This window comes from Panthera uncia, chromosome B1 (assembly GCF_023721935.1).
Source record: "Panthera uncia isolate 11264 chromosome B1, Puncia_PCG_1.0, whole genome shotgun sequence".
NCBI lineage: Eukaryota > Metazoa > Chordata > Mammalia > Carnivora > Felidae > Panthera > Panthera uncia.
Genome location: NC_064811.1, coordinates 139916569 through 139922568, shown reverse-complemented (window position 1 = coordinate 139922568; position 6000 = coordinate 139916569).

Sequence of the window (6000 nt, the reverse complement as noted above, 5' to 3'; positions counted from 1 at the left end):
GTAATTAGAGAAGAAATTTAAAAATATATGGAAACAAATGAAAATGAAAATACAACAATCCAAACACTTTGGGATGCAGCGAAGGCAGTCCTGAGAGGAAAATACACTGCAATCCAGGCCTATCTCAAGAAACAAGAAAAATCCCAAATACAAAATCTAACAGCACACCTAAAGGAAATAGAAGCAGAAGAGCAAAGGCAGCCTAAACCCAGCAGAAGAAGAGAAATAATAAAGATCAGAGCAGAAATAAATGATATAGAACCTAAAAAAACTGTAGAGCAGATCAATGAAACCAAGAGTTGGTTTTTTGAAAAAATAAACAAAATTGATAAACCTCTAGCCAGGCTTCTCCAAAAGAAAAGGGAGATGACCCAAATAGATAAAATCATGAATGAAAATGGAATTATTACAACCAATCCCTCAGAGATACAAACAATTATCAGGGAATACTATGAAAAATTATATGCCAACAAACTGGACAACCTGGAAGAAATGGACAAATTCCTAAACACCCACACACTTCCAAAACTCAAATAGGAAGAAATAGAAAACTTGAACAGACACATAACCAGCAAAGAAATTGAAATAGTCATCAAAAATTTCCCAACAAATAAGAGTCCAGGACCATATGGCTTCCCAGGGGAATTCTATCAGACATTTAAAGCATAGATAATACCTATCCTTCTCAAGCTGTTCCAAAAAATAGAGAGAAGGAAAACTTCCAGACTCATTCTATGAAGCCAGCATTACTTTGATTCCTAAACCAGACAGAGACCCAGCAAAAAAAGAGAACTACAGGCCAATATCCCTGATGAATATGGATGCAATAATTCTCAATAAGATACTAGCAAATGGAATTCAACAGCTTATAAAAAGAATTATTCACCATGATCAAGTGGGATTCATTCCTGGGATGCAGGGCTGGTTCAACATTCACAAATCAATCAATGTGATACATCACATTAATAAAAGAAAAGAAAAGAAAAGAACCATATGATCCTGCCAATCAATGCAGAAAAAGCATTTGACAAAATTCAGCATGCTTTCTTAATAAAAACCCTCGAGAAAGTGGAGATAAAAGGAACATAGTTAAACATCATAAAATCCATTTATGAAAAGCCCACAACTAATATCATCCTCAATGGGGAAAAACTGAGTTTTCCCCCTGAGATCAGGAACACGACAGGAATGTCCACTCTCACCGCTGTCATTTAACATAGTGTTGGAAGTGATAGTATCGGCAATCAGACAACAAAAGGAAATCAAAGGCATCAAAACTGGCAAAGATGATGTCAAACTTTCGCTTTTCGCAGATGACATGATCTTATACATGGAAAACCCGATAGACTCCACCAAAAGTCTGCTAGAACTGATATATGAATTCAGCAAAGTTGCAGGATATAAAATCAATGTACAGAAATCAGTTGCATTCTTATACACTAATAATGAAGCAACAGAAAGACAAATAAAGAAACTGATCCCATTCACAATTGCACCAAGAAGCATAAAGTACCTAGGAATAAACCTAACCAAAGATATAAAAGATCTGTATGCTGAAAACTACAGAAAACTTATGAAGGAAATTGAAAAAGATACAAAGAAATGGAAAAACATTCTATGCTCATGATTGGAAGAATAAATATTGTTAAAATGTCAATACTCCCCAAAGCTATCTACACGTTCAATGCAATCCCAATCAAAATTGCACCAGCATTCTTCTCGAAGCTAGAACAAGAATCCTAAAATTTGTATGGAAACACAAAATGCCCCGAATAACCAAAGTAATGCTGAAGACCAAAGCGGGATCACAATCCCAGACTTTAGCCTCTACTACAAAGCTGTAATCATCAAGACAGCATAGTATTGGCACAAAAACAGACACATAGACCAATGGAATAGAGTAGAGACTCCAGAAGTGGGCCCACAAAATTATGGCCAACTAATCTTTGGCAAAACAGGGAAGAATATCCATGAAAAAAGACAGTCTCTTTAACAAATGGTGCTGGGAGAGCTGGACAGCAACATGCAGAAGGTTGAAACTAGACCACTTTCTCACACCACTCACAAAAATAAACTCAAAATGGATAAAGGACCTGAATGTGAGACAGGAAACCATCAAAACCCTAGAGGAGAAAGCAGGAAAAGACCTCTCTGACCTCAGCTGCAATTTCTTTACTTGACATATATCCGAAGGCAAGGGAATGAAAAGCAAAAATGAACTATTGGGAACTAATGAAGATAAAAAGCTTCTGCACTGCAAAGGAAACAATCAACAAAACTAAAAGGCAACCGACTGAATGGGAAAAGATATTTGCAAATGACACATCAGACAAAGGGCTAGTATCCAAAATCTATAAAGAACTCACCAAACTCCACACCTGACAAACAACTAATCCAGTGAAGAAATGGGCAAAAAACATGAATAGATACTTCTCTAAAGAAGACATCCTGATGGCCAGCAGACACATGAAAAGATGCTCAAAGTCACTCCTCATCAGGGAAATACAAATCAAAACCACACTCAGATACCACCTCACACCAGTCAGAGTGGCTAAAGTGAACAAATCAGGAGACTATAGACGCTGGAGAGGATGTGGAGAAACAGGAACCCTCTTACACTATTGGTGGGAATGCAAACTGGTGCAGCTGCTCTGGAAAACAGTGTGGAGTTTCCTCAAAAAATTAAACATAGACCTACCCTATGACCCAGCAGTAGCACTGCTAGGAATTTACCCAAGGGATACAGGAGTGCTGATGCCTAGGGGCACTTGTACCCCAATGTTTATAGCAGCACTTTCAACAATAGTGAAATTATGGAAAGAGCCTGTATCTCCATCAACTGATGAATGGGTAAAGAAATTGTAGTTTATATACACAGTGGAATACTACCTGGCAATAAGAAAGAATGAAATATGGCCTTTTGTAGCAACATGGATGGAACTGGAGAGTTATACTAAGTGAAATAAGTCCTACAAAGACAGATACCATATGTTTTCACTCTTATATGGATCCTGAGAAACTTAACTGAAGACCATGGGGGAGGGGAAGGAAAAAAAATTGTTAGGGAGAGAGTCAAACCATAAGAGACTCTTAAAAACTGAGAATAAACTGAGGGTTGATGGGGGGGTGAGAGGGAGGGGAGGGTGAGTGATGGGCATTGAGGAGGGCACCTGTTGGGATGAGCACTGGACGTTGTATGGAAACCAATTTGACAATAAATTTCAAATATAAAAAAGATGCTTTTTTGCTATAGTAATTAAACTACTTATGTTTCAGGGTTTGGATTTTTGTTTGTTTATTTGTGTTCTTTTAGTCTTTTGTAGTGGTAAAAACAGCTGGAGCAAAATGGTCTAAGTAAGAAACATTACTTAGCTGCAAATTGTGAGATAACATATACAATATTCCTCTTGTCTCTATTTAGCTCAAGGACATCCTAAGGAACATTATAAGCAACGGTGGAAAAACGGTGGAAAAACGTAGGCAACAGTAGTATGCTGGCTTTACGTCTGTTCTAGAGGGCAACAGCACGTGTTTACTACCACAAACGTTTTTTTGGGGGGAACTCTAAGAAGGAAATAGGAAAGAAAATTTAAAAACAACCACTATGACTTTTTCCAGGTCCAATGTATGGTAACCGTCTATAATTACTAGGCCAACTGTAAGTGATGCCTTCACACATCTTTTTATTTTATTTTCATTTTTTCCTGGATCCATGCCACAAAGATGCCTTCGTCTGGTCAATTCCATTAGAAATATAATTAATATCTCCGTTGAAATAAAAAGAAAAATGTCAATTACTTCAGGAAACCTAACAATTTTTACTTTAGCAGCTCTTTTTGTTTTGAAGGTTCTTTAACAAATTCATAGTGAGGGGCATCTGGGTGGCTCAATTGGTTAAGCATCAGACTTCAGCTTAGGTCATGATCTCGCAGTTCATGGATTCACGCCCCACGTTGGGCTCTGTGCTGACAGCTTGGAGCCTACAGACTGCTTTGGATTCTGTGTCTCCCTCTCTCTCTTCCCTTCCCTCACTCGCAAGCTCTTTCTCTCTCTCCCTCTCTCTCTCTAAAATAAGTACACATTAAAAAAAGAAAATTTGTGGTAATATTACAGTAGCAAAAGTCACAAATTAAAAACTCAAAATAAGATTTCAGTAATTTTTCAAAAATAATTAGCATACAGATTAATTTGTACATGTTGTTTTCAAGATTATTGAAATTCTTATTTCCCCTATTTTGTTCTGAATTTTATTTTTATTTAAAAATATGTTTTTAATGTTTATTTATTTTTGAGAGAGAGACAGAGACAGAGAGACAGAGAGACAGAGAGACAGAGCACGAACTGGGGAGGAACACTGAGAGAGGGAGACACAGAATGTGTCAAGCCTGTCGTGGGGCCTGAACTCATGAACTGTGAGATCATGACCTGAGCCGAAGTCGGACGCTTAACTGACTAAGCCACCCAGGCTTCCCTGCTCTAAATTTTAAAAGAAAAATTATCATGCATATTAGGAAAAGAGGCTAAGAGTGATACTTAGTAAGAGAAATACCACTAAGTGAATAGAATTAAATCATGTTACTGTAGTTTTTTTCTTAAGAGAAATATTATCTTATGGTGATATGTATTTCTTAGTATTAAATGAGTCATTATTAGATAGTTGCATCATGGATGACAAAATAATTTTTGAAAACTAGTTATATCATGAATGTTTTGGATTGAGGCATAGTATAATTAACATAGCAAATTGAAAATAATAATACAAAAACTAATAAGCTCAATCGTGTTCTCTCCCATGAAAATAATAATAGATGACACAGAAAATAAGTGAAGAGTTGGATTATATGAATCAGGGGCATAAGATACTATGACGGATGACCGCTTAGGTAGCTTCCAGTGATCTCTGCCTGTTTCATTCTTTCTTCTTGAATGTAGGCTGGACCTTGTCACTAACTTCTAATGAGGGAATATGGCAAAAGTGATGGAGTGTCACTTCTGAGATTAGGTTATAAAAATAGCCTTAATTTATGTCTTGACTGTTCTCTCTCACTCTCTTGCTCACCCAGAGAAGCAAGCCAGCGTGTTCTGAGCTGCCCTAGTCAAAGATGCACATGACTAAGAACTGAGGGAGGGAGACCCCTGGCCTATAGCCAGTAACTGAATCTTGCCAGCAACCACATGAGTGAGCCTGGAAGTAGCTTCTACCCCAGTCAAGCTTTCAGATAAGATCACAGGCCTAGTCAACACTTTGACAGGACCCTTGTAAGAGACCTTGAGGCAGAGGCATCCAGGTAGCCTCACTTGATTCCTGATTCACAGCAACTATGAGAAAACAAATGTTTGTTGTTTTTAGCCACCTAATTTTTGACTAATTTGTTACACAGCAATAGTAGCTAGTGTTCCTCAGAAAATATCCCAGATTCCAGAGTGACAGGTACTCATCTTCTGAATAGACCCTTTCTGGAACAACAGGTAGTTCAACACGGTTTCATTCAATCCTATTTCAATTCAACTCAATCCAATTCTAAATATTGGAAGTTTTATTATGTAATTCTTGTGGGTACAGGGGAAAAATAATAATATCTACTGCTTGTTTTCAAGAATCACAAAACCTTACACAGGAAAAAAAAAACAGTATAAGAATAAATGCAATCAGCATGAAAAGTAATTTGGTGGCACACACAGAAGTGAACTCAGTATAATTTTCGAAACCTCTACTGTAGTGCTTTTAAAAGCATATTATCTTATATCAAAATCTATATATCCAACCACAATATAGTGCTAAATGGATTTATGTTGCCACTCTCCAAAGAATTTCTTGAAGGAAACTATAGCATAAAATGAAATTTATTCTTCATAGATAACATGCTGACAGAAATGTTTTACAATCTCTGTTATTTAGAGCAATCTTCTCATATTCTATTAAGTAAAATCTTGATCACATTCACAATCAAAAGGGCAGAAAAAAACAAGTAGGGAATAAAAGAATGCTCTATAGAATTA